The 25,429-nt window shown below is 53.0% G+C and overlaps 9 non-coding genes across 9 annotated transcripts; all 9 read left to right on the top strand.

Moving 5' to 3' along the window:
* Positions 1–3,291: 3,291 nt before the first annotated feature.
* On the top strand, positions 3,292–3,364 carry trnat-ugu (transfer RNA threonine (anticodon UGU)). The gene has a single exon. It is a non-coding gene; the product is annotated as a tRNA-Thr (tRNA).
* Positions 3,365–7,921: 4,557 nt separating this feature from the next.
* trnat-agu (transfer RNA threonine (anticodon AGU)) lies at positions 7,922–7,994 on the top strand. Its single transcript has one exon. It is a non-coding gene; the product is annotated as a tRNA-Thr (tRNA).
* A 2,981-nt stretch (positions 7,995–10,975) lies between these two features.
* trnat-ugu (transfer RNA threonine (anticodon UGU)) lies at positions 10,976–11,048 on the top strand. Its single transcript has one exon. It is a non-coding gene; the product is annotated as a tRNA-Thr (tRNA).
* Positions 11,049–13,307: 2,259 nt separating this feature from the next.
* trnat-agu (transfer RNA threonine (anticodon AGU)) lies at positions 13,308–13,380 on the top strand. The gene has a single exon. It is a non-coding gene; the product is annotated as a tRNA-Thr (tRNA).
* A 1,982-nt stretch (positions 13,381–15,362) lies between these two features.
* On the top strand, positions 15,363–15,435 carry trnat-agu (transfer RNA threonine (anticodon AGU)). Its single transcript has one exon. It is a non-coding gene; the product is annotated as a tRNA-Thr (tRNA).
* A 2,122-nt stretch (positions 15,436–17,557) lies between these two features.
* Positions 17,558–17,630, top strand: trnat-ugu (transfer RNA threonine (anticodon UGU)). The gene has a single exon. It is a non-coding gene; the product is annotated as a tRNA-Thr (tRNA).
* Positions 17,631–19,901: 2,271 nt separating this feature from the next.
* Positions 19,902–19,975, top strand: trnat-agu (transfer RNA threonine (anticodon AGU)). The gene has a single exon. It is a non-coding gene; the product is annotated as a tRNA-Thr (tRNA).
* A 3,422-nt stretch (positions 19,976–23,397) lies between these two features.
* Positions 23,398–23,470, top strand: trnat-ugu (transfer RNA threonine (anticodon UGU)). The gene has a single exon. It is a non-coding gene; the product is annotated as a tRNA-Thr (tRNA).
* Positions 23,471–24,664: 1,194 nt separating this feature from the next.
* Positions 24,665–24,737, top strand: trnat-ugu (transfer RNA threonine (anticodon UGU)). The gene has a single exon. It is a non-coding gene; the product is annotated as a tRNA-Thr (tRNA).
* Positions 24,738–25,429: the final 692 nt, after the last annotated feature.

Raw genomic sequence — 25,429 nt, 5'->3', positions numbered from 1 at the left:
CATAGCTCAGGGGTTAGAACACGGGTCTTGTAAACCAGGGGTCGTGAGTTTCAGTCTCTTTGGGGTCTACTCAAATTAGCTCAGTATTTAAATTCACTGTCAATTAACAAGGGCTTTAATTATAAATATTAAACAGCTCCGAGACCGACACTGGAACAACAGGCTCCACTCACACCCTTCCCCCTCTCCTCTTCTCGTCTCTCTTACACTCTCTCCCCTTCCAAATCTCTGTCACCCTTCCCCCTCACAACCCATTCGACATCTTTTTACCCCTCTCTCCCTTCCCCATCATGACCCGTTCTACATCTTTTTACCCCTCTCTCACTTTCCCACTATCTCGCTTTCCCCTTCTCTCACTCATTCCCCTCTCCCTCCTTCCCCTTCCCTTGTCACAGCCTCGCTCCTTCCCCCTCTCTTCCCTTCCCCTCTCTCTCACTCCTTCATCAGTAGTGGGGAAAATGTTGGAATCAATTATTAAGGATGAAATAGCAGCACAGTTGGAAAGCAGTGACAGGATCGGTCCAAGTCAGCATGGATTTATGAAAGGGAAATCATGCTTGACAAATCTTTTTGAATTTTTTGAGGATGTAACGAGCAGAGTGAACAAGGGAGAACCAGTGGATGTGGTGTATTTGGACTTTCAAAAGGCTTTTGATAAGGTCCCACACAAGAGATTGGTGTGCAAAATTAAAGCACATGGTATTGGGGGTAATGTACTGACGTGGATAGAGAACTGGTTGGCAGACAGGAAGCAGAGAGTCGAGATAAACAGGTCCTTTTCAGAATGGCAGGCAGTGACTAGTGGAGTGCCGCAGGGCTCAGTGCTGGGACCCCAGCTATTTACAATATACATTAACGATTGAGATGAAAGAATTGAGTGTAATATCTCCAAGTTTGCAGATGACACGAAACTGGGTGGCAGTATGAGCTGTGAGGAGGACGCTAAGAGGCTGCAGGGTGACTTGGACAGGTTAGGTGAGTGGGCAAATGCATGGCAGATGCAGTATAATGTGGATAAATGTGAGGTTATCCACTTTGGGGGCAAAAACATGAAGACAGAATATTATCTGAATGGTGACACATTAGGAAAAGGGGAGGTGCAACGAGACCTGGGTGTCATGGTACATCAGTCATTGAAAGTTGTCATGCAGGTACAGCAGGCAGTGAAGAAGGCAAATGGTATGTTGGCCTTCATAGCGAGGGGATTTGAGTATAGGAGCAGGGAGGTCTTACTGCAGTTGTACAGGGCCTTGGTGAGGTCCCACCTGGAATATTGTGTTCAGTTTTGGTCTCCTAATCTGAGGAAGGACATTCTTGCTATTGAGGGAGTGCAGCGAAGGTTCACCAGACTGATTCCCGGGATGGCGGGACTGACATATGACGCGAGACTGGAGCAACTGGGTCTTTATACACGGGAGTTTAGAAGGATGAGAGGAGATCTCATAGAAACGTATAAGATTCTGATGCGACGGGACAGGTTAGATGCGGTAGAATGTTCCCGATGTTGGGGAAGTCCAGAACCAGGGGTCACAGTCTAAGGATAAGGGGTAAACCATTTAGGACTGAGATGAGGAGAAACTTCTTCACTCAGAGAGTTGTTAACCTGTGGAATTCTCTACCGCAGAGAGTTGTTGATGCCAGTTCATTGTATATATTTAAGAAGGAGTTAGATGTGGCCCTTACGGCTAAAGGGATCAAGGGGTATGGAGAGAAAGCAGGAAAGGGGTACTGAGGGAATGTTCAGCCATGATCTTATTGAATGGTGGTGCAGGCTCGAAGGGCCGAATGGCCCACTCCTGCACCTATTTTCTATATTTCTATGTTTCAATGTTTCTTCCCCCTCTCTCTCCCCTCCCCTTCTCTCTCACTCCTTCCCCCTCTATCTCCCCTCCCCCTCTCTCTCACTCCTTCCCCCTCTATCTCCCGTCCACTTCTCTCTCACTCCTTCCCCCTCTTCTCTCTCACTCCTTCCCCCTCTCTCTCCCCTCACCCTCTCTCTCCCCCTTCCACACTCTCTCTTCCCTTCCCCTCCCTCTCTTTCCCCTCCCCGCCACCTCTCTCCCCTTCCCCGCTCTCTTCCTCCCTGTCTCCACTTCCCTCCCCTCTCTCTAACTCCTTCCCCTCTCTCTCTCTCACCTCTTTCCCCTCTCTCCCCTTCCCTTTCTCCTTTCACTCTCTCCCCATTCCTTCCCCTCTCTCTTTTCCCTTCCCCTCTCTTTCCTGCTCCTTCCCCTATCTTTCCCAGAGCAGGTGGTTCAAATCTCATTGGGGCCTACTCAAAATTAATTTAGTATTTAAATTCCCATCTCTAATTCATTATTCTCTCTTCAGCCTCTGCCTCTTCACTCCTCCACCCCGTCCCGGTTATCTCTTTCTTTTCAGATTCTCCGCTTCTCCCTCTCTCTCTCTCCTTCCCCTCTCTCTATCTCCCCTTCCATTCTCCCCCCTCGCTCTCTCACTCCTTCCCTCTCTCTCTCCTAAATCTCTTTTTTCCTTTCCCTCTCTCTCTCCCCTGCCCGTCTTTCTTCCTCGCTGTCTCCCCTTCCCCGTCTCTCTCCCTCACTTCCACTATCTCATTCCCCTTATCCTAGATCACTTTCCCCTCCCCCTTCTCTCTCTCCACTTCCCTTCTCTCTTCCTCCCTGTCTCTCCTTCCCCCCTTTCTCACTCCTTCCCCTCACTCTCTCCCCTTCCCGCTATCTCACTTTCTCTGTGCCTCACTCATTCCCCTGGCCCTCCATCCCCTCCACATCTCCCTCTCTGTCTCCACTCCCCCTCTCCCTCTCCCTCTCTCTCTCCCCACTCTCTCCCCTTCCCCCTCTGCCTTTTCACTCTCCCTTTCCCTCTCCCTCTTCCCTCCCCTCCCCCTCTTCCTCCTTTCTCTCTCTCTCTTTACCCTTTCTTTTCCGATTCTCCCCTTCTCTCCTCTCTCCCCTTACTTTCTCTCTCCCCTGCCTCCTCCCTCTCTCGCCTTCCCCTCTCTCTCGCTCCTTCCCCTCTCTCTCTCACTCCTTCCCCATTCTTTCCACTTCCCCCTCTCTATCACTCCTTCCCCTCTCTTTCCTGTCCCCCTCTTTCCGCTGCCCACTTTCACACTCCCTCTGCCTTTTCACTCTCCCTTTCCCTTTCCCGCCCCCTCTCTATCCTCCCCTCCCTCCCTCCCCTCCATCTCTCCACTTCCCCTCTCTCTTCCTCCCTGTCTCCCCTTGCCCCTCTCTCTCACTCCTTCCACTCTCTCTTTTCCCTTCCCCTCTCTTTCCTGCTCCTTCCCCTATCTTTTTTAGTGCAGGTGGCTCCATCGCTCAGGGGTTAGAGCACTGGTCTTGTAAACCAGGGGTCGTGAGTTCAAATCTCACTGGGGCCGACTCAAACTTAGCTCAGTATTTAAATTAACAAGGGCTTTAATTATAAATGTTAAACAGCTCTGAGACCGACCCTGGAACAACAGGCTTGACTCTCTCGCCCATCACGACCCATTCTACATCTTTTTCCCACTATCCCGCTTTCCCTGTCTCTCACTCATTCCCCTCTCCCCCTTTTCCCCTCCCAACGCCTCCCCTCAATCTCTCCCCAACCACTTCCTTCCCCCTCTCTCCCCTTCCCACTCTCCCTCTCCGCTCCCCTCTCTTTCCTCCCGTCTCTCCTCTCCCTCCTCTATCTCTCTCTTTTCCTTTTCCTTTCTGATTTTCCCCTTATCCCTCTCTCTCCCATTCCCCTGACTCTATCTCCCCTTCCATTCTCTTCCTCGCTCTCTCAAACCTTCCCTCTCTCTCCCCTTAACCTCTCATTCCCCTTTCCCTCTCTCTCTCTCTCTCTCCGCTCCGGCTTTCTCTCCCCTTCCCCATTCCTCTCTCTCCCATTCTCCCCTCTCTCTCACTCCTTCCACTTTCTCTTTTCCCTTCCCCTCTCTTTCCTGCTCCTTCCCCTACCTGTCCCAGAGCAGGTGACTCCATAGCTCAGGGGTTAGAGCACTGGCATGGTAAACCAAGGGTCGTGAGTTTAAGTCTCTTTGGGGCCTCCTCAAATTAGCTCAGTATTTAAATTCACCGTCAATTAACAAGGGCTTTAATTATAAATATTAAACAGCTCTGAGACCAAACCTGGAACAACAGGCTCCCCTCACACCTTCCAAATGTCTTTGTGCCTCTGTCTCCTTCCCCTCCCTCCTTTCTTTTTAGATTCTCCCCTTCTCCCTTTCTCTCTCCCCTGCCTTCTCTTTCTCTTGCCGACGCATCTCTCTCCCCTTCCCTATTCTCTCACTCCTTCCACACTCCCTCTCCGCTTCCCTTCCCTCTCTTTTCCCTCCACTCTCACACTCCTTCCCCACTCTCTCCCCTTCCCCCTCTCTCTCACTCCTTCTACTCTCTCTTTTCCCTTCCCCCTCTCTTTCCAGCTCCTTCCCCTGTCTTTTTCAGAGCAGGTGGCTCCATAGCTCAGGGGTTATAGCACTGGTCTAGTAAACCAGCGGTCCTGACTTCAAATCTCACTGGGGTTCACTCAAAATTAGTTGAGTATTTAAATTTGCCATCAATTAACAAGGGTTTTATAAGTATTACAATATTAAACAGTTCTGAGACTGATCCCGGAACAAAAGGCTCACTTCTCGTCTTTCCCCCTTACCCATTGTGACCTGTTAGACATCTTTTTAGCTATCTCGCTTTCCCCATCTCTCACTCATTCATAGAAACATAGAAACATAGAAAATGGGAGCAGGAGCTGGAGCAGGCCATTCGGCCCTTCGAGCCTGCACCACCATTCAATATGATCATGGCTGATCCTCTATCCCAACACCATATTCCCGCTTTCTCCCCATACCCCTTGATGCCTTTTGTGTCTAGAAATCTATCTGTCTCCCTCTTAAATATATTCAGTGACTTGTCCTCCACAGCCTTCTGTGGTAGAGAATTCCACAGGTTCACCTCCCTCTGAGTGAAAACATTTCTCCTCATCTCGCTCCTAAATTTCCTACCCCGTATCCTGAGACTGTGTGACCCCTTGTTCTAGACTTCCCAGCCCCCCGGGAAACATCCTCCCCACATCCAGTCTGTCCAACCCCGTCAGAATTTTATACCTTTCAATCAGATCCCTTCTCATTCTTCTCAACTCCAGTGAATACAGGCCCAGTCGACCCAATCTCTCCTCATACCACAGTCCTGCCATCCCAGGAATCAGTCTGGTGAACCTTCGCTGCACTCCCTCTATGGCAAGTATATCCTTCCTTAGGTAAGGAGACCAGAACTGCACACAATACTCCAGGTGTGGTCTCACCAAGGCCCTGTATTACTGGAGTAAGACATCCTTGCTCCTGTACTCAAACCCTCTTGCAATGAATGCCAACGTACCATTTGCCTTCCTAACTGTTTGCTGCACCTGCATAACTGCTTTCAATGACTCTCCCTTCGAACTCTCTCCCCTCACCCTCTCTCTTTCCCCCTCTCACCCCTTCCCCTCTCTCTCTCCTTCCCCCTCTCTCCCCTTAACCTCTCTTTCACCTTCCCCCCTCTCTCTCCCCTGCCCCTTTTTCTTCCTCCCTCTCTCTCCCCTTCCCCTCTCTCTCTCATACCGACCCCTCTCTCCTTCTCCTTCCCCTCTATTTCCAACTCTTTACCCTCCCTCTCTCTCCTCTTCCCCGTCTCTCGCTCGCCTTCTCCCTCACTCTCTCCCCTTCTTCCCTAACTCTCCCCTTCCCCTCTCACTCATTCCTTCCCCTCTTCCTTTTCATTTTCTCCCCTCCTCTCTCTGGCCTCCCTCCCCTTCTTCCTGCCCTCCCCTGTCTCCACTCCCCTCCCTCCTCCCTTTCCCTCCTTCCCTCGCTCTCGCTCTCCCCTTCCCCATCAGACTCTCCCCCTCCCCACCTCTCCCATTCCCCCCTCTCTCTCCCATTCCCCCCTCTCTCCCTTCTTCCTCTCTCCCCTTCCCCCGATCTACCTTCCCCCCTTGAGAAACAGAGTGTGAAGGTGAGAGACAGAAAGAAAGAGAGAAAGAGAGATTGAGGCAGAGTGTGACTGAGTTGCCTTGGGATGTTTTACGACGTGAAAGACCCGATATATCGATGTTGAGAGACGAATATTGAAGAGACGGAGGCAGGAGTCTGGGGGATGAGACACAATCTGATTCCACACCCCTCCTCATTCTTCAAACACAGAGCACTCTCCCTCAGTCCAAGGCAGGTGGCTCCATAGCTCAGGGGTTAGAGCACTGGTCTAGTAAACGAAGGGTCGTGGGTTCAAATCTCACTGGGCCTACTCAAAGTTAGCTCAGTATTTAAGTTCATTGTCAATTAACAGGAGTTTTAATTATAAATATTAAACAGCTCCAAGACTGATTCCCGGGATGACTGCACTGACATATGAGGAGAGACTGGATCAACTGGGCCTTTATTTATTTGAGTTTCGAAGGATGAGAGTGGATCTCAAAGAAACATACAAGATTCTGATGGGACTGGACAGGTTCGATGCGGGTCGATTGATCACGATGTTGGGGAAGTCCAGAATCAGGGGATACAGTTTTAGGATAAGGGGTAGGCCATTTAGGACTGAGATGAGGAGAAACTTCTTCACTCAGAGAGTTGTTAACCTGTGGAATTCCCTGCCGCAGAGAGTTGTTGAGGCCAGTTCATTGGATATATTCAAGAGGGAGTTAGATATGGCCCTTACGGCTAAAGGGATCAAAGGATATGGAGAGAAAGCAGGAAAGGGGTACTGAGGGAATGATCAACCATGATCTTATCGAATGGAGGTGCAGGCTCAAAGGGCCGAATGGCCTACTCCTGCACCTATTTTCTATATTTCTATGTTTCTTCTCCCTCTCTCTCCTCTCCCCCTCTCTCTCACTCCTTCCCCCTCTCTCTTCCCTCACACTCTCTCTCCTCTTCCACACTCTCTCTCCCCTTCCCCTCCCTCTCTTTCCCTTGCCCTCTCTCTCTTCCTTTCCCCTCTCTCTTCCTCCCTGTCTACACTTCCCTCCCCTCTCTTTCACTCCTTCCCCCTCTCTCTTCCCTCGCACTCTCTCTCCCCTTCCACTCTCGATCTCCCCCTCTTCCCCTCTCTCCCCTTCCCACTCTAATTTCATTTTCTTCCCTCTCTCTATCCACTCCCCCACTCTCTCAACCCCTCTGCCCTTTCTCTCTCCCATCCCCTCTCTTTCCTGCCCTCCTTCCCCATTCCCACTCTCTCTCCCTTTCCCCTCTCTCTTCCTCTCTATCTCCCCTTCCCCATCTCTCTCACTCCTTCTCCTTTCTCTCCCCTTAAGCTCTATCCCCTCCCCTCTCTCACACACCTTCCCCTTTCTCTCCCCTTAAGCTCTATCCCCTTCCCTCTCTCACACACCTTCCCCTCTCTCTCCCCCCCTTCCAAGCTTTCCACCCCTCTCTCTTCCCTGCCCCTCTTTCTTCCTCCCTCTGTCTCCCCTTCCCCTCTCACTCATTCCTTCCCCTCTTCCTTTTCATTTTCTCCCCTCCTCTCTCTCGCCTGCCTCTCCTTCTCCCTCGCTTCCCCTGTCTCCACTCCCCTCCCTCATCCCTTTCCCTCCTTCCCTCGCTCTCGCTCTCCCCTTTCCCATCAGACTCTCCCCCTCCCCACCTCTCCCATTGCCCCCTCTCTCTCCCATTTCCCCGCTCTCTCCCCATCCCCCGCTCTACCTTCCCCCCTCGAGGGACAGAGTGAGAAGGTGAGAGACAGAAAGAAAGAGAGTGAGATTGAGAGAGACAGAGATCCAGAGAGATTGGGACAGAGTGTGACTGAGTTGCCTTGGGATGTTTTACGACGTGAAAGACCCGATATATCGATGTTGAGAGGTGAATATTGAAGAGACGGAGGCAGGAGTCTGGGGGATGAGACACAATCTGAGCGTTTCACTGACCCCTCCTCATTCTTCAAACACATAGCACTAACTGGGGAATGACCCACAGCCCAGGGCAGGTGACTCCATAGCTCAGGGGTTAGAGCACTGGCCTAGTAAACCAGAGGTCGTGGGTTCAAATCTCACTGGGGCCTACTCAAAATTAGCTTAATATTTAAATTCACCGTCAATTAACAAGGTGTTTAATTATAAATATTAAATCGCTCCGAGACCAACCCTGGAACGACAGGCTTCTCTCTCTCTTTCTTCCCCATCACGACCAGTTCTACAACTTTTTATCCCTCTCTCCCTTTCCCGCTATCTCTCTTTCCACGTCCCTCATTCATCCCTCACACTCTCTCCCTCCTCCCTCTCTGCTCCCCTCCCTTCTCTCACTTTTCCCTTTCATTTCAGATTCTGCCCTTCTCCCCCTCTCTATCCTTCCCCTTTCTCTCTCCCCTGCCTCCTCCCTCACTCTCTTTCCCAACTTTCTCCCATTCCCGTCTCTCCCCTTCCCCCACTCTTTCTCACTGCCTTCCACATCACTCCTCTTAACCTCTCTTGCACCTTCCCCAACTCCCTTCCCCACCCTCTCTCCCTTCCTTCCCCACTCTCTCGCCTTCCCCTACCTCTCTTTCCCCCTCTCCCTCTCTCTCCCCTCCCTTTCTCTCTCCCCTGCCCCCTCCCTAGTGGAGTGCCGCAGGGTTCAGTGCTGGGACCCCAGCTCTTTACAATATACATCAATGATTTGGATGAAGGAATTGAGTGTAATATCTCCAAGTTTGCAGATGACACTAAACTGGATGGTGGTGTGAGCTGTGAGGGGGATGCTAAGAGGCTGCAGGGTGACTTGGACAGGTTAGGTGAGTGGGCAAATGCATGGCAGATGCAGTATAATGTGGATAAATGTGAGGTTATCCACTTTGGGGGCAAAAACGCGAAGACAGAATATTATCTGAATGGTGACAGATTAGGAAAAGGGGAGGTGCAACGAGACCTGGGTGTCATGGTACATCAGTCATTGAAAGTTGGCATGCAGGTACAGCAGGTGGTGAAGAAGGCAAATGGTATGTTGACCTTCATAGCTCGGAGATTTGAGTATAGGAGCAGGAAGGTGTTGCTACAGTTGTACAGGGCCTTGGTGAGGTCACACCTGGAATATTGTGTTCAGTTTTGGTCTCCTAATCTGAGGAAGGACGATCTTGCTATTGAGGGAGTGCAGCGAAGGTTCACGAGACTGATTCCAGGGATGGCGGGACTGACATATGAGGAGAGACTGGAGCAACTGGGCCTTTATACACGGGAGTTTAGAAGGATGAGAGGGGATCTCATAGAAACGTATAAGATTCTGACGGGACGGGACAGGTTAGATGTGGTTAGAATGTTCCCGATGTTGGGGAAGTCCAGAACCAGGGGACACAGTCTAAGGATAAGGGGTAGACCATTTAGGACTGAGATAAGGAGAAACTTCTTCACTCAGAGAGTTGTTAACCTGTGGAATTCCCTGCCGCAGGGAGTTGTTGAGGCCAGTTCATTGTATATATTTAAGAAGCAGTTAGATATGGCCCTTACTGCTAAAGGGATGAAGGGGTATGGAGAGAAAGCAGGAAAGGGGTACTGAGGGAATGATCAGCCATGATCTTATTGAATGGAGGTGCAGGCTCGAAGGGCCGAATGGCCTACTCCTGCACCTATTTTCTATGTTTCTATGTTTCTTCCCCCTCTATCTCCCCTCCACTTCTCTCTCACTCCTTCCCCCTCTATCTCCCCTCCCCCTCTCTCTCACTCCTTCCCCCTCTATCTCCCCTCCCCTTCTCTCTCACTCCTTCCCCCTCTCTCTCCCCTCACCCTCTCTCTCCCCTTCCACACTCTCTCTCCCCTTCCCCTCCCTCTCTTTCCCCTCCCCCCCACCTCTCTCCCCTTCCCCTCTCTCTTCCTCCCTGTCTCCACTTCCCTCCCCTCTCTCTAACTCCTTCCCCTCTCTCTCTCTCACCTCTTTCCCCTCTCTCCCCTTCCCTTTCTCCTTTCACTCTCTCCCCATTCCTTCCACTCTCTCTTTTCCCTTCCCCTCTCTTTCCTGCTCCTTCCCCGATCTTTCCCAGAGCAGGTGGTTCAAATCTCATTGGGGCCTACCCAAAATTAATTTAGTATTTAAATTCCCATCTCTAATTCATTATTCTCTCTTCAGCCTCTGCCTCTTCACTCCTCCACCCCGTCCCGGTTATCTCTTTCTTTTCAGATTCTCCGCTTCTCCCTCTCTCTCTCTCCTTCCCCTCTCTCTATCTCCCCTTCCATTCTCCCCCCTCGCTCTCTCACTCCTTCCCTCTCTCTCTCTCTCCTTAATCTCGCTTTCTCATTTCCCTCTCTCTCTCCCCTGCCCGTCTTTCTTCCTCGCTGTCTCCCCTTCCCCGTCTCTCTCCCTCACTTCCACTATCTCATTCCCCTTATCCTAGATCACTTTCCCCTCCCCCTTCTCTCTCTCCACTTCCCTTCTCTCTTCCTCCCTGTCTCTCCTTCCCCCCTTTCTCACTCCTTCCCCTCACTCTCTCCCCTTCCCGCTATCTCACTTTCTCTGTGCCTCACTCATTCCCCTGGCCCTCCATCCCCTCCACATCTCCCTCTCTGTCTCCCCTCCCCCTCTCTCTCTCCCCACTCTCTCCCCTTCCCCCTCTGCCTTTTCACTCTCCCTTTCCCTCTCCCTCTTCCCTCCCCTCCCCCTCTTCCTCCTTTCTCTCTCTCTCTTTACCCTTTCTTTTCCGATTCTCCCCTTCTCTCTCTCTCCCCTTACTTTCTCTCTCCCCTGCCTCCTCCCTCTCTCGCCTTCCCCTCTCTCTCGCTCCTTCCCCTCTCTCTCTCACTCCTTCCCCATTCTTTCCACTTCCCCCTCTCTATCACTCCTTCCCCTCTCTTTCCTGTCCCCCTCTTTCCGCTGCTCACTTTCACACTCCCTCTGCCTTTTCACTCTCCCTTTCCCTTTCCCGCCCCCTCTCTATCCTTCCCTCCCTCCCCTCCATCTCTCCACTTCCCCTCTCTCTTCCTCCCTGTCTCCATTTGCCCCTCTCTCTCACTCCTTCCACTCTCTCTTTTCCCTTCCCCTCTCTTTCCGGCTCCTTCCGCTATCTTTCTTAGCGCAGGTGGCTCCATAGCTCAGGGGTTAGAGCACTGGTCTTGTAAACCAGGGGTCGTGAGTTCAAATCTCACTGGGACCTACTCAAAATTAGCTCAGTATTTAAATTCACTGTCAATTAACAAGGGCTTTAATTATAAATATTAAACAGCTCTGAGACCGACCCTGGAACAACAGTCTCGCCCATCACGACCCATTCTACATCTTTTTCCCACTATCCCGCTTTCCCTGTCTCTCACTCATTCCCCTCTCCACCTTTTCCCCTCCCAACGCCTCAATCTCTCCCCAACCACTTCCTTCCCCCTCTCTCCCCTTCCCACTCTCCCTCTCCGCTCCCCTCTCATTCCTCCCGTCTCTCCCCTCCCTCCTCTATCTCTCTCTTTTCCCTTTCCTTTCAGATTTTCCCCTTCTCCCTCTCTCTCCCATTCCCCTGACTCTATCTCCCCTTCCATTCTCTTCCTCGCTCTCTCAAACCTTCCCTCTCTCTTTCCCCTTAACCTCTCATTCCCCTTTCCCTCTCTCTCTCTCCCCTTCCCCTCTCTTTGTGCCTTTTTCCCCTCTCTCTCCCTCACTTCCACTATCTCATTCTCCTTATCCTAGATCTCTTTCCCCTCCCCCTTCTCTCTCTCCAGTTCCCCTCTCTCTTCCTCCATTTCTCTCCTTCCCCACTTTCTCACTCCTTCCCCTCACTCTCTCCCCTTCCCGCTATCTCACTTTCTCTGTGCCTCACTCATTCCCCTTGCCCTACATCCACTCCACATCTCCCTCTCTGTCTCCCCTCCGCCTCTCTCTCTCTCCCCCCTCTCTCCACTTCCCCCTCTGCCTTTTCACTCTCCCTTTCCCTCCCCTCCCCCTCTTCCTCCTTTCTCTCTCTCTCTTTACCCTTTCTTTTCCGATTCTCCCCTTCTCTCTCTCTCCCCTTACTTTCTCTCTCCCCTGCCTCCTCCCTCTCTCGCCTTCCCCTCTCTCTCGCTCCTTCCCCTCCGCTTCCGCCTCTCTCTTCCTCCCTGTCTCCCCTTCCCCCTCGCTCCCTCACTCCTTCCCCTCTCTCTTTCCCCTTCCCCTCTCTTTCCGACTCTTTTCCCGCTCTCTCCCTCACTTCCACTATCTCATTCCTCGTATCCTAGATCTCTTTCCCCTCCCCCTTCTCTCTCTCCAGTTCCCCTCTCTCTTCCTCCCTGTCTCTCTGTTATACATGTAACCTCCATGTAACACCACTGCAATACTGAATAGACTTAAGCAATGCACATCTTGACCACAAGGGGCGAACTTGTGGGAGACACTCCTTACCTGGTCGTCCAGGTACATAAAGGGAGGTCCCACGCAGGGTCATCACCTCTTGGTCCTGTGAATAAAGGTACAGGTCATGGAGTGACCTAGTCCACAGAATTTGCCTCGTGTGGGTTTTGTGCCATTGAGAAAGAACTTTACGCTCTCATTCCCCACCTTTCTCACTCAATCCCTTCTCTCCTTCCCCCCTTTCTCACTCCTTCCCCTCACTCTCTCCCCTTCCCGCTATCTCACTTTCCCCGTGCCTCACTCATTCCCCTCGCCCTCCATACCCTCCACATCCCCCTCTCTGTCTCCCCTCCCCCTCTCTCTCTCTCCCCCTCTCTCCCTTTCCCCCTCTGCCTTTTCACTCTCCCTTTCCCTCTCCCTCTCTCCTCCCCTCCCCTCTCTTCCTCCTCTCTCTCTCTCTTTTTACCCTTTCTTTTCGGATTCTCCCCTTCTCCCTCTCTCTCCCCTTCCTTTCTCTCTCCCCGCCTCCTCCTTCTCTTTCCTTCCCCTCTCGCTCTCCTTCCCCTCTCTCTCACTCCTTCCCCACTCTTTCCCGTTCCCCCTCTCTATCACTCCTTCCCCTCTCTTTCCTGTCCCCCTCTCTCCGCTGCCCACTTTCACATCCCCTCTGCCTTTTCACTCTCCCTTTCCCTCTCCCGTCCCCTCTCTTTCCTCCCCTCCCTCACTCCCCTCCGTCTCTCCCCTTCCCCTCTCTTTTCCTCCCTGTCACTCCTTCCCCCTCTCTCTCACTCCTTCCCCACTCTCTCCCCTTCCCCTTTCTCTCAATCCTTCCAATTGCTCTTTCCCCTTCCCCTTCTCTCTCTCCCCTTCCCCTCTCTCCTCCTCCCTGTCTCCCCTTCCCCCTCTCTCTCACTCCGTCCCTTCCCTTTCTCCCCTTCCCCCTCTCTCTCACTCCATCCCCTCCCTCTCTCACTCCTTCCACGCTCGCTTTTCCCTTCCCCCTCCCTCTCTCTCTCCCCTTCCCTCTCTCTCACTCCTTCCACTCTCTCTTTTCCCTTCCCCTCTCTTTCCTGCTCCTTCCCCTGTCTTTCCCAAAGCAGGTGGCTCCATAGCTCAGGGGTTAGAGCACTGGTCTAGTAAACCAGGGGTCATGAGTTCAAATCTCATTGGGGCCTACTCAATATTTAAATTTGCTGTCAATTAACCAGGGCTTTAATTATAAATATTAAACAGCTCTGAGACCAATCCTTCAACAACAGATTCTCGTCTGTCTGACACTCTCTCTCCCCTTCCAAATCTCTCTCTCCCTTCCCCATCACGACCCGTTCTACATCTTTTTACCCCTCTCTCCCTTTCCCACTATCTCGCTTTCCTCACCTCTCACTCTGTTGTGTATCTGTAAAACTTGCTCTCCCATGTTCCGCCACCAGGGAGCTCATCCCCTGAAGTCCCAAGGGATTCCATTGGGAGCACTGTGTATAAGCCGCCCCTAAGGCCTGTTCCTCACTCTGGAGAGTCTTATTAAAGACTGAGGTCACTGTTACTGTAACCTCCCTGTGTGCAGTCTCATCTGTGTTAGGAACACAATACACTCATTCCCCTCTCTGTCACTCCATCCCCTCCCCCCTCTCTCTGTCTCCCCTCCCTCTCTTTCCACTACCCACTCTCACCCCCTCTCTTCCCTTCCCCCTCTGCCTTTTCCCTCTCCCTCTGACCTCCCCACCCCCCTCTTCCTCCTCTCTCTCTTTACCCTTTCTTTTGGGATTCTCCCCTTCTCCCTCTCTCTCCCCTTCCTTTCTCTCTCCCCTGCCCCTCCCTCTCTCTCCTGACCGTCTCTCGCCTTCCCCCTCTCTCTCACTCCTTCCCCTCCCTCTCCCCTTCCCCCTCTCTCTCACTCCTTCCCCTTTCTCTCCCCTTACGCTCTCTCCGCTCCCACTCTCTCCCACTCCTTCCCCTCTCTCCCCCCCGCCCTTCCACGCTCCCTCTCTGTCCATCCCCTCCCTCTCTTTCCCCAACTCCCTCTTTTCGCCCCTCTCTCTCTCCCCTTCCCCCTCTCTCTCCCTCCTTCCACTCTCTCTTTTCCCTTCCCCTCTCTTTCCTGCTCCTTCCCCTGTGTTCCCCAGAACAGATGGCTCCATAGCTAAGGGGTTAGAGCACTGGTCTAGTAAACCAGTGGTAGTGTGTTCAAATCTCACTGGGGTCGTTCAAAATTAGCTCAGCATTTAAATTCACTGTCAATTAACAAGGGCTCTAATTATAAATTTTAAACAGCTCTGAGACCAAACATGAAATTACAGGCTCTCTTTCTCCCTTCCCCATCGCAACCTGTTTTACAACTTTTTTTCCTCTCTCTCCCTTTCCCTCTTTTTCCCACTCCTTCCTCTCTCTCCCTCTCTCTCCCCTTCCCCCTCTCTCTCCCCTTCCCCACTCTTTGCCCCCTCGCCTCTCTCATTCCTTCCTCTCTCACTCCCCACTTTCCCCTCTCTCCCCTTCCCTCTCCACTTTCTTTCGCTCACTTGTCCTCCTCTCTCTCCTTTGTCCTCTTTCTTCTCTCTCTCTCCCCTCCCCCTCTCTCCATTACCTACTCTCTCCCTCCGATCGCTCCTTCCCTCTCTGCCTTTTCACTCGCTCTTTCCCTTTCCCCTCCCCTCTCACCCCTCCCTCCTCTCTCGCTCTCTTTTCCCTTTCATTTCAGATTCTCCCCTTCTCCCTCTCTCTCCCCTTCCCCTTTCTCTCTCCCCTGCCTCCTCCCTCTCTTGCCTTCACATCTCTCTCCCCTTCTCCTCTCTCTCTCACTCATTCCCTCTATTTCCCCTTCCCTCTCTCACTCCTACCCCTCTCTCCCTCCACTTCCCCTCTATCTTCCCGCTCTATCTTCGCCCCTCGAGGGACAGAGTGAAAAGGTGAGAGACAGAAAGAAAGAGAGTGAGATTGAGAGAGACAGAGAGACAGAGAGATTGGGACAGAGTGTGACTGAGTTGCCTTGGGATGTTTTACTACGTGAAAGACCCGATATATCGATGTTGAGAGGCGAATATTGAAGAGGCGGAGGCAAGAGTCTGGGGGATGAGACACAATCTGAGCGTTTCACTGACCCCCTCCTCATTCTTCAAACACACAGCACTAACTGGGGAATGACCCACAGCCCAGGGCAGGTGGTTCCATAGCTCAGGGGTTAGAGCACTGGTCTAGTAAACCAGGGGTCGTGGGTTCAAATCTCACTGGGACCTTTGCATAATTAATTTAGTATTTAAATTCCCATCTCTAATTTGTTATTCTCTCTTCCGCCTCTGACTCTCCATTCCCAGCTGCCTCTTCCTTTTCAGATTCTCCCCTTCTCACTCTCTCACTCTCTCACACCTTCCCCTCTCTCTTCCCTTCCACTCACTGTCTCCCCTTCCCTCTCTTATTTCATTCTCTCTCCTCTCCTTACCCCCTCTCTCCTTCCTCCTCTATCTTCCCTCCCTCTATCCCCTCCCCCTCTCTCCGCTACCCACTCTCTCACCCCCTCTGCCTTTTCCCTCTCCCGTCCTCTCTCTTTCCTCCCCTCCCACCCTCCCCACCCCCACTCTCTCTCCCCTTCCCCTCTCTCTTCCTCCCTGTCTTCCCTTCCCTCTCTCTCTCACTCCTTCCCCTTTCTCTCCCCTTCTGCTCTCTCCCCTCCCCCTCTCTCCCACTCCTTCCCCTCTCTCCCCCCCCGCTTCCACACTCTCTCACTCTGTCCATCCCCTCCCTCTCTTTCCCCACCTCCCTCTCTTCCTCTCTCTCTCCCCTCCGCTCTCTCCCCCCTTCCCCATTCCTCTCTCTCCCATTCTCCCCTCTCTTTCACTCCTTCCACTCTCTCTTTTCCCTTCCCCTCTCTTTCCTGCTCCTTCCCCGACCTGTCCCAGAGCGGGTGACTCCATAGCTCAGGGGTTAGAGCACTGGTCTTGTAAACCAGGGGTCGTGAGTTTCAGTCTCTTTGGGGTCTACTCAAATTAGCTCAGTATTTAAATTCACTGTCAATTAACAAGGGCTTTAATTATAAATATTAAACAGCTCCGAGACCGACACTGGAACAACAGGCTCCTCTCTCTCCCCTCACCCTCTCTCTCCCCTTCCCCGCCCTCTCTTTCCCCTCCCCCCCACCTCTCTCCCCTTCCCCTCTCTCTTCCTCCCTGTCTCCACTTCCCTCCCCTCTCTCTAACTCCTTCCCCTCTCTCTCTCTCACCTCTTTCCCCTCTCTCCCCTTCCCTTTCTCCTTTCACTCTCTCCCCATTCCTTCCCCTCTCTCTTTTCCCTTCCCCTCTCTTTCCTGCTCCTTCCCCTATCTTTCCCACAGCAGGTGGTTCAAATCTCATTGGGGCCTACCCAAAATTAATTTAGTATTTAAATTCCCATCTCTAATTCATTATTCTCTCTTCAGCCTCTGCCTCTTCACTCCTCCACCCCGTCCCGGTTATCTCTTTCTTTTCAGATTCTCCGCTTCTCCCTCTCTCTCTCTCCTTCCCCTCTCTCTGTCTCCCCTTCCATTCTCCCCCCTTGCTCTCTCACTCCATCCCTCTCTCTCTCCTTAATCTCGCTTTCTCCTTTCCCTCTCTCTCTCCCCTGCCCGTCTTTCTTCCTCCCTGTCTCCCCTTCCCCGTCTCTCTCCCTCACTTCCACTATCTCATTCCCCTTATCCTAGATCACTTTCCCCTCCCCCTTCTCTCTCTCCACTTCCCTTCTCTCTTCCTCCCTGTCTCTCCTTCCCCCCTTTCTCACTCCTTCCCCTCACTCTCTCCCCTTCCCGCTATCTCACTTTCTCTGTGCCTCACTCATTCCCCTGGCCCTCCATCCCCTCCACATCTCCCTCTCTGTCTCCCCTCCCCCTCTCCCTCTCCCCACTCTCTCCCCTTCCCCCTCTGCCTTTTCACTCTCCCTTTCCCTCTCCCTCTTCCCTCCCCCCCCCTCTTCCTCCTTTCTCTCTCTCTCTTTACCCTTTCTTTTCCGATTCTCCCCTTCTCTCTCTCTCCCCTTACTTTCTCTCTCCCCTGCCTCCTCCCTCTCTCGCCTTCCCCTCTCTCTCGCTCCTTCCCCTCTCTCTCTCACTCCTTCCCCATTCTATCCACTTCCCCCTCTCTATCACTCCTTCCCCTCTCTTTCCTGTCCCCCTCTTTCCGCTGCCCACTTTCACACTCCCTCTGCCTTTTCACTCTCCCTTTCCCTTTCCCGCCCTCTCTCTATCCTCCCCTCCCTCCCTCCCCTCCATCTCTCCACTTCGCCTCTCTCTTCCTCCCTGTCTCCCCTTGCCCCTCTCTCTCACTCCTTCCACTCTCTCTTTTCCCTTCCCCTCTCTTTCCTGCTCCTTCCCCTATCTTTTTTAGTGCAGGTGGCTCCATCGCTCAGGGGTTAGAGCACTGATCTTGTAAACCAGGGGTCGTGAGTTCAAATCTCGCTGGGGCCGACTCAAACTTAGCTCAGTATTTAAATTAACAAGGGCTTTAATTATAAATGTTAAACAGCTCTGAGACCGACCCTGGAACAACAGGCTTGATTCTCTCGCCCATCATGACCCATTGTACATCTTTTTCCCACTATCCCGCTTTCCCTGTCTCTCACTCATTCCCCTCTCCCCCTTTTCCCTTCCCAATGCCTCCCCTCAATCTCTCCCCAACCACTTCCTTCCCCCTCTCTCCCCTTCTCACTCTCCCTCTCCGCTCCCCTCTCTTTCCTCCCATCTCTCCCCTCCCTCCTCTATCTCTCTCTTTTCCCTTTCCTTTCTGATTTTCCCCTTATCCCTCTCTCTCCCATTCCCCTGACTCTATCTCCCCTTCCATTCTCTTCCTCGCTCTCTCAAACCTTCCCTCTCTCTCCCCTTAACCTCTCATTCCCCTTTACCTCTCTCTCTCTCCCCTTCCCCTCTCTTTGTGCCTTTTTCCCCTCTCTCTCCCTCACTTCCACTATCTCATTCTCCTGATCCTAGATCTCTTTCCCCTCCCCCTTCTCTCTCTCCAGTTCCCCTCTCTCTTCCTCAATGTCTCTCATTCCCCACTTTCTCACTCCTTCCCCTCACTCTCTCCCTTTCCCGCTATCTCACTTTCTCTGTACCTCACTCATTCCCCTTGCCCTTCTTCCCCTCCACATCTCCCTCTCTGTCTCCCCTCCCCCCTCTCTCTCTCCCCCCTCTCTCCCCTTCCCCCTCTGCCTTTTCACTCTCCCTTTCCCTCTCCCTCTTCCCTCCCCTGCCCCTCTTCCTCCTTTCTCTCTCTCTCTTTACCCTTTCTTTTCCGATTCTCCCCTTCTCTCTCTCTCCCCTTACTTTCTCTCTCCCCTGCCTCCTCCCTCTCTCGCCTTCCCCTCTCTCTCGCTCCTTCCCCTCCGCTTCCGCCTCTCTCTTCCTCCCTGTCTCCCCTTCCCCCTCGCTCCCTCACTCCTTCCCCTCTCTCTTTCCCCTTCCCCTCTCTTTCCGACTCTTTTCCCGCTCTCTCCCTCACTTCCACTATCTCATTCCTCGTATCCTAGATCTCTTTCCTCTCCCCCTTCTCTCTCTCCAGTTCCCCTCTCTCTTCCTCCCTGTCTCTCTATCATATATGCAACCTCCATGTCACACCACTGCAATACTGAATAGACTTAAGCAATGCACATCTTGACCACAAGGGGCGAACTTGTGGGAGACACTCCTTACCTGGTCGTCCAGGTACATAAAGGGAGGTCCCACGCATGTTCATCACCTCTTGGTCCTGTGAATAAAGGTACAGGTCATGGAGTGACCTAGTCCACAGAATTTGCCTCGTGTGGGTTTTGTGCCATTGAGAAAGAACTTTACGCTCTCATTCCCCACCTTTCTCACTCAATCCCTTCTCTCCTTCCCCCCTTTCTCACTCCTTCCCCTCACTCTCTCCCCTTCCCGCTATCTCACTTTCCCCGTGCCTCACTCATTCCCCTCGCCCTCCATACCCTCCACATCCCCCTCTCTGTCTCCCCTCCCCCTCTCTCTCTCTCCCCCTCTCTCCCTTTCCCCCTCTGTCTTTTCACTCTCCCTTTCCCTCTCCCTCTCTCCTCCCCTCCCCTCTCTTCCTCCTCTCTCTCTCTCTTTTTACCCTTTCTTTTCGGATTCTCCCCTTCTCCCTCTCTCTCCCCTTCCTTTCTCTCTCCCCGCCTCCTCCTTTTCTTTCCTTCCCCTCTCGCTCTCCTTCCCCTCTCTCTCACTCCTTCCCCACTCTTTCCCGTTCCCCCTCTCTATCACTCCTTCCCCTCTCTTTCCTGTCCCCCTCTCTCCGCTGCCCACTTTCACATCCCCTCTGCCTTTTCACTCTCCCTTTCCCTCTCCCGTCCCCTCTCTTTCCTCCCCTCCCTCACTCCCCTCCGTCTCTCCCCTTCCCCTCTCTTTTCCTCCCTGTCACCCCTTCCCCCTCTCTCTCACTCCTTCCCCACTCTCTCCCCTTCCCCTTTCTCTCAATCCTTCCAATTGCTCTTTCCCCTTCCCCTTCTCTCTCTCCCCTTCCCCTCTCTCCTCCTCCCTGTCTCCCCTTCCCCCTCTCTCTCACTCCGTCCCTTCCCCTCTCCACTTCCCCCTCTCTCTCACTCCGTCCCCTCCCTCTCTCACTCCTTCCACGCTCGCTTTTCCCTTACCCCTCCCTCTCTCTCTCCCCTTCCCTCTCTCTCACTCCTTCCACTCTCTCTTTTCCCTTCCCCTCTCTTTCCTGCTCCTTCCCCTGTCTTTTCCCAAACAGGTGGCTCCATAGCTCAGGGGTTAGAGCACTGGTCTAGTAAACCAGGGGTCGTGAGTTCAAATCTCATTGGGGGCCTACTTAATATTTAAATTTGCTGTCAATTAACCAGGGCTTTAATTATAAATATTAAACAGCTCTGAGACCAATCCTTCAACAATAGGTTCTCCTCTCTCTTGCACTCTCTCTCCCCTTTCAAATCTCTCTCTCCCTTCCCCATCACGACCCGTTCTACATCTTTTTACCCCTCTCTCCCTTTCCCACTATCGCGCTTTCCTCATCTCTCACTCTGTTGTGTATCTGTAAAACTTGCTCTCCCATGTTCCGCCACCAGGGAGCTCATCCCCTGAAGTCCCAAGGGATACCATTGGGAGCACTGTGTATAAGCCGCCCCTAAGGCCTGTTTCTCACTCTGGAGTGTCTTATTAAAGACTGAGGTCACTGTTACTGTAACCTCCCTGTGTGCAGTCTCATCTGTGTTAGGAACACAATACACTCATTCCCCTCTCTGTCACTCCATCCCCTCTCCCCTCTCTCTGTCTCCCCTCCCTCTCTTTCAACTACACACTCTCACCCCCTCTCTTCCCTTCCCCCTCTGCCTTTTCCCTCTCCCTTTCCCTCTCCCTCTGACCTCCCCAACCCCCTCTTCCTCCTCTCTCTCTTTACCCTATCTTTTGGGATTCTCCCCTTCTCCCTCTCTCTCCCCTTCCTTTCTCTCTCCCCTGCCCCTCCCTCTCTCTCCTGACCGTCTCTCCCCTTCCCCACTCTTTCTCTCCCCTCCCGCTGTCTCCCCTTCCCCTCTGTCTCATTCCTTCCCCCTTTCTCTCCCCTTCCCCTCTCTCTTTCTCCCTCTCTCCCCTCCCCATCTCTTTCCTCTTCCCCCTCTCTCTCACTCCTTCCACTCGCTCTTTTCCCTTCTCCCTCTCTTTCCTGCTCCTTCCCCTGTCTTTCCCGGAGCAGGTGTCTCCATAGCTCAGGGGTTGCAGCACTAGTCCCGTCAACCAGGGGTCGTGTGTTCAAATCTCACTGGGATTTGCTCAGCATTTAAATTCACTGTCAATTAACAAGGGCTTTAATTATAAATATTAAACAGCTCCGAGACCAAACCTGGAATTACAGGCTTCCCTCTCCTCTCCCTTCCCCATCGCAACCTGTTTTACAACTTTTATTCCTCTCTCTCCCTTTCCCGCTATCTTGCTTTCCCCGTTTCTCACTAATGCCCCTCTCTTCCCCTCTCTCCTCTCACTCTCTCTCCTTCCCCCTCTCTCTCCCCTTCACCCACTCTTTCTCCTTCCCCTTCTCTCTTCTCCTCCCCCTCTCTACCTATCTCCCCTTCACGCTCTTACACACTCGTTACCCTTCTTCTCTCAATCCTACCCCTCTCTTTCCCCTTCCCCGTCTCTCTCACTCCTTCCCTTCTATCTCTCCCCTTCACCCTCTCTCTCATTACCTGCCCTCTCTCCCCTTCCCCTCCCTCGCTTTCCCCTTCCCCTCTCTCTCACTCCTTCTAGTCTCTCTTTTCCCTTCTCCTCTTTTTCCCACTCCTTCCTCTCTCTCCCTCTCTCTCCCCTTCCCCCTCTCTCTCCCCTTCCCCACTCTTTGCCCCCCCGCCTCTCTCATTCCTTCCTCTCTCACTCCCCCCTTTCCTCTCTCTCCCCTTCCCTCTCCACTTTCTTTCGCTCACTTGTCCTCCTCTCTCTCCTTTGTCCTCTTTCTTCTCTCTCTCTCCCCTCCCCCTCTCTCCATTACCTACTCTCTCCCTCCGATCGCTCCTTCCCTCTCTGCCTTTTCACTCGCCCTTTCCCTTTCCCTTTCCCCTCCCCTCTCACCCCTCCCTCCTCTCTCGCTCTCTTTTCCCTTTCATTTCAGATTCTCCCCTTCTCCCTCTCTCTCCCCTTCCCCTTTCTCTCTCCCCTGCCTCCTCCCTCTCTTGCCTTCACATCTCTCTCCCCTTCCCCTCTCTCTCTCTCACTCATTCCCTCTATTTCCCCTTCCCTCTCTAATTTCATTCTCTCCCCAGTCCTTCCCCCCTCTCCTTTCTCCTCTGTCTTCCCTCTCTCTATCCCCTCCCCCTCTCTCCGCTACCCACTCTGTCTTTTCACTCTCCCTTTCCCTCTCCCATCCTCTCTCTTTCCTTGCCTCCCTCCCCACCCCCACCCCCACTCTCTCTCCCCTTCCCCTCTCTCTTCCTCCCTGTCTTCCCTTCCCCCTCTCTCTCACTCCTTCCCCCTCTCTCTCCCCTCACCCTCTCTCTCCCCTTCCACACTCTCTCTCCCCTTCCCCTCCCTCTCTTTCCCCTCCCCCCACCTCTCTCCCCTTCCCCTCTCTCTTCCTCCCTGTCTCCACTTCCCTCCCCTCTCTCTAACTCCTTCCCCTCGCTCTCTCTCACCTCTTTCCCCTCTCTCCCCTTCCCTTTCTCCTTTCACTCTCTCCCCATTCCTTCCCCTCTCTCTTTTCCCTTCCTCTCTCTTTCCTGCTCCTTCCCCTATCTTTCCCAGAGTAGGTGGTTCAAATCTCATTGGGGCCTACCCAAAATTAATTTAGTATTTAAATTCCCATCTCTAATTCATTATTCTCTCTTCAGCCTCTGCCTCTTCACTCCTCCACCCCGTCCCGGTTATCTCTTTCTTTTCAGATTCTCCGCTTCTCCCTCTCTCTCTCTCCTTCCCCTCTCTCTATCTCCCCTTCCATTCTCCCCCCTCGCTCTCTCACTCCTTCCCTCTCTCTCTCCTTAATCTCGCTTTCTCCTTTCCCTCTCTCTCTCCCCTGCCCGTCTTTCTTCCTCCCTGTCTCCCCTTCCCCGTCTCTCTCCCTCACTTCCACTATCTCATTCCCCTTATCCTAGATCACATTCCCCTCCCCCTTCTCTCTCTCCACTTCCCTTCTCTCCTTCCCCCCTTTCTCACTCCTTCCCCTCACTCTCTCCCCTTCCCGCTATCTCACTTTCTCTGTGCCTCACTCATTCCCCTGGCCCTCCATCCCCTCCCCCTCCCCCTCTCTCTCTCCCCACTCTCTCCCCTTCCCCCTCTGCCTTTTCACTCTCCCTTTCCCTCTCCCTCTTCCCTCCCCTCCCCCTCTTCCTCCTTTCTCTCTCTCTCTTTACCCTTTCTTTTCCGATTCTCCCCTTCTCTCTCTCTCCCCTTACTTTCTCTCTCCCCTGCCTCCTCCCTCTCTCGCCTTCCCCTCTCTCTCGCTCCTTCCCCTCTCTCTCTCACTCCTTCCCCATTCTTTCCACTTCCCCCTCTCTATCACTCCTTCCCCTCTCTTTCCTGTCCCCCTCTTTCCGCTGCCCACTTTCACACTCCCTCTGCCTTTTCACTCTCCCTTTCCCTTTCCCGCCCCCTCTCTATCCTCCCCTCCCTCCCTCCCTCCCCTCCATCTCTCCACTTCCCCTCTCTCTTCCTCCCTGTCTCCCCTTGCCCCTCTCTCTCACTCCTTCCACTCTCTCTTTTCCCTTCCCCTCTCTTTCCTGCTCCTTCCCCTATCTTTCTTTGTGCAGGTGGCTCCATAGCTCAGGGGTTAGAGCACTGGTCTTGTAAACCAGCGGTTGTGAGTTCAAATCTCACTGGGGCCTATTCAAAATTAGCTCAGTATTTAAATTCACTGTTAATTAACAAGGGCTTTAATTATAAATGTTAACCAGCTCCGAGACCGACCCTGGAACAACAGTCTCGCCTATCAAGACCCATTCTACATCTTTTTCCCACTATCCCGCTTTCCCTGTCTCTCACTCATTCCCCTCTCCCCCTTTTCCCCTCCCAACGCCTCAATCTCTCCCCAACCACTTCCTTCCCCCTCTCTCCCCTTCCCACTCTCCCTCTCCGCTCCCGTCTCTCCCCTCCCTCCTCTATCTCTCTCTTTTCCCTTTCCTTACAGATTTTCCCCTTCTCCCTCTCTCTCCCATTCCCCTCTCTCTATCTCCCCTTCCATTCTCTTCCTCGATCTCTCAAACCTTCCCTCTCTCTCCCCTTAACCTCTCATTCCCCTTTACCTCTCTCTCTCTCCCCTTCCCCTCTCTTTGAGCCTTTTTCCCCTCTCTCTCCCTCACTTCCACTATCTCATTCTCCTTATCCTAGATCACTTTCCCCTCCCCCTTCTCTCTCTCCACTTCCCTTCTCTCTTCCTCCCTGTCTCTCCTTCCCCCCTTTCTCACTCCTTCCCCTCACTCTCTCCCCTTCCCGCTATCTCACTTTCTCTGTGCCTCACTCATTCCCCTGGCCCTCCATCCCCTCCACATCTCCCTCTCTGTCTCCCCTCACCCTCCCCCCCTCTCTCTCCCCACTCTCTCCCCTTCCCCCTCTGCCTTTTCACTCTCCCTTTCCCTCTCCCTCTTCCCTCCCCTCCCCCTCTTCCTCCTTTCACTCTCTCTCTTTACCCTTTCTTTTCCGATTCTCCCCTTCTCTCTCTCTCCCCTTACTTTCTCTCTCCCCTGCCTCCTCCCTCTCTCGCCTTCCCCTCTCTCTCGCTCCTTCCCCTCTCTCTCTCACTCCTTCTCCATTCTTTCCACTTCCCCCTCTCTATCACTCCTTCCCCTCTCTTTCCTGTCCCCCTCTTTCCGCTGCCCACTTTCACACTCCCTCTGCCTTTTCACTCTCCCTTTCCCTTACCGCCCCCTCTCTATCCTCCCCTCCCTCCCTCCCCTCCATCTCTCCACTTCCCCTCTCTCTTCCTCCCTGTCTCCCCTTGCCCCTCTCTCTCACTCCTTCCACTCTCTCTTTTCTCTTCCCCTCTCTTTCCTGCTCCTTCCCCTATCTTTTTTAGTGCAGGTGGCTCCATAGCTCAGGGGTTAGAGCACTGGTCTTGTAAACCAGGGGTCGTGAGTTCAAATCTCGCTGGGGCCTACTCAAACTTAGCTCAGTATTTAAATTAACAAGAGCTTTAATTATAAATGTTAAACAGCTCTGAGACCAACCCTGGAACAACAGGCTTGACTCTCTCGCCCATCACGACCCATTCTACATCTTTTTCCCACTATCCCGCTTTCCCTGTCTCTCACTCATTCCCCTCAATCTCTCCCCAACCACTTCCTTCCCCCTCTCTCCCCTTCCCACTCTCCCTCTCCGCTCCCCTCTCTTTCCTCCCGTCTCTCCCCTCCCTCCTCTATCTTTCTCTTTTCCCTTTCCTTTCTGATTTTCCCCTTATCCCTCTCTCTCCCATTCCCCTGACTCTATCTCCCCTTCCATTCTCTTCCTCGCTCTCTCAAACTTTCCCTCTCTCTCCCCTTAACCTCTCATTCCCCTTTCCCTCTCTCTCTCTCCCCTTCCCCTCTCTTTGTTCCTTTTTCCTCTCTCTCTCCCTCACTTCCACGATCTCATTCTCCTGATCCTAGATCTCTTTCCCCTCCCCTTCTCTCTCTCCAGTTCCCCTCTCTCTTCCTCCATGTCTCTCATTCCCCACTTTCTCACTCCTTCCCCTCACTCTCTCCCTTTCCCGCTATCTCACTTTCTCTGTGCCTCACTCATTCCCCTGGCCCTCCATCCCATCCACATCTCCCTCTCTGCCTTCCCTCCCCCTCTCTCTCTCTCCCCCCTCT

This window comes from Pristiophorus japonicus, unplaced genomic scaffold, assembly GCF_044704955.1.
Source record: "Pristiophorus japonicus isolate sPriJap1 unplaced genomic scaffold, sPriJap1.hap1 HAP1_SCAFFOLD_592, whole genome shotgun sequence".
NCBI lineage: Eukaryota > Metazoa > Chordata > Chondrichthyes > Pristiophoridae > Pristiophorus > Pristiophorus japonicus.
The sequence above is the reverse complement of the archived record's forward strand: the minus strand, read 5'-3'. Positions and strand labels throughout refer to the sequence as shown.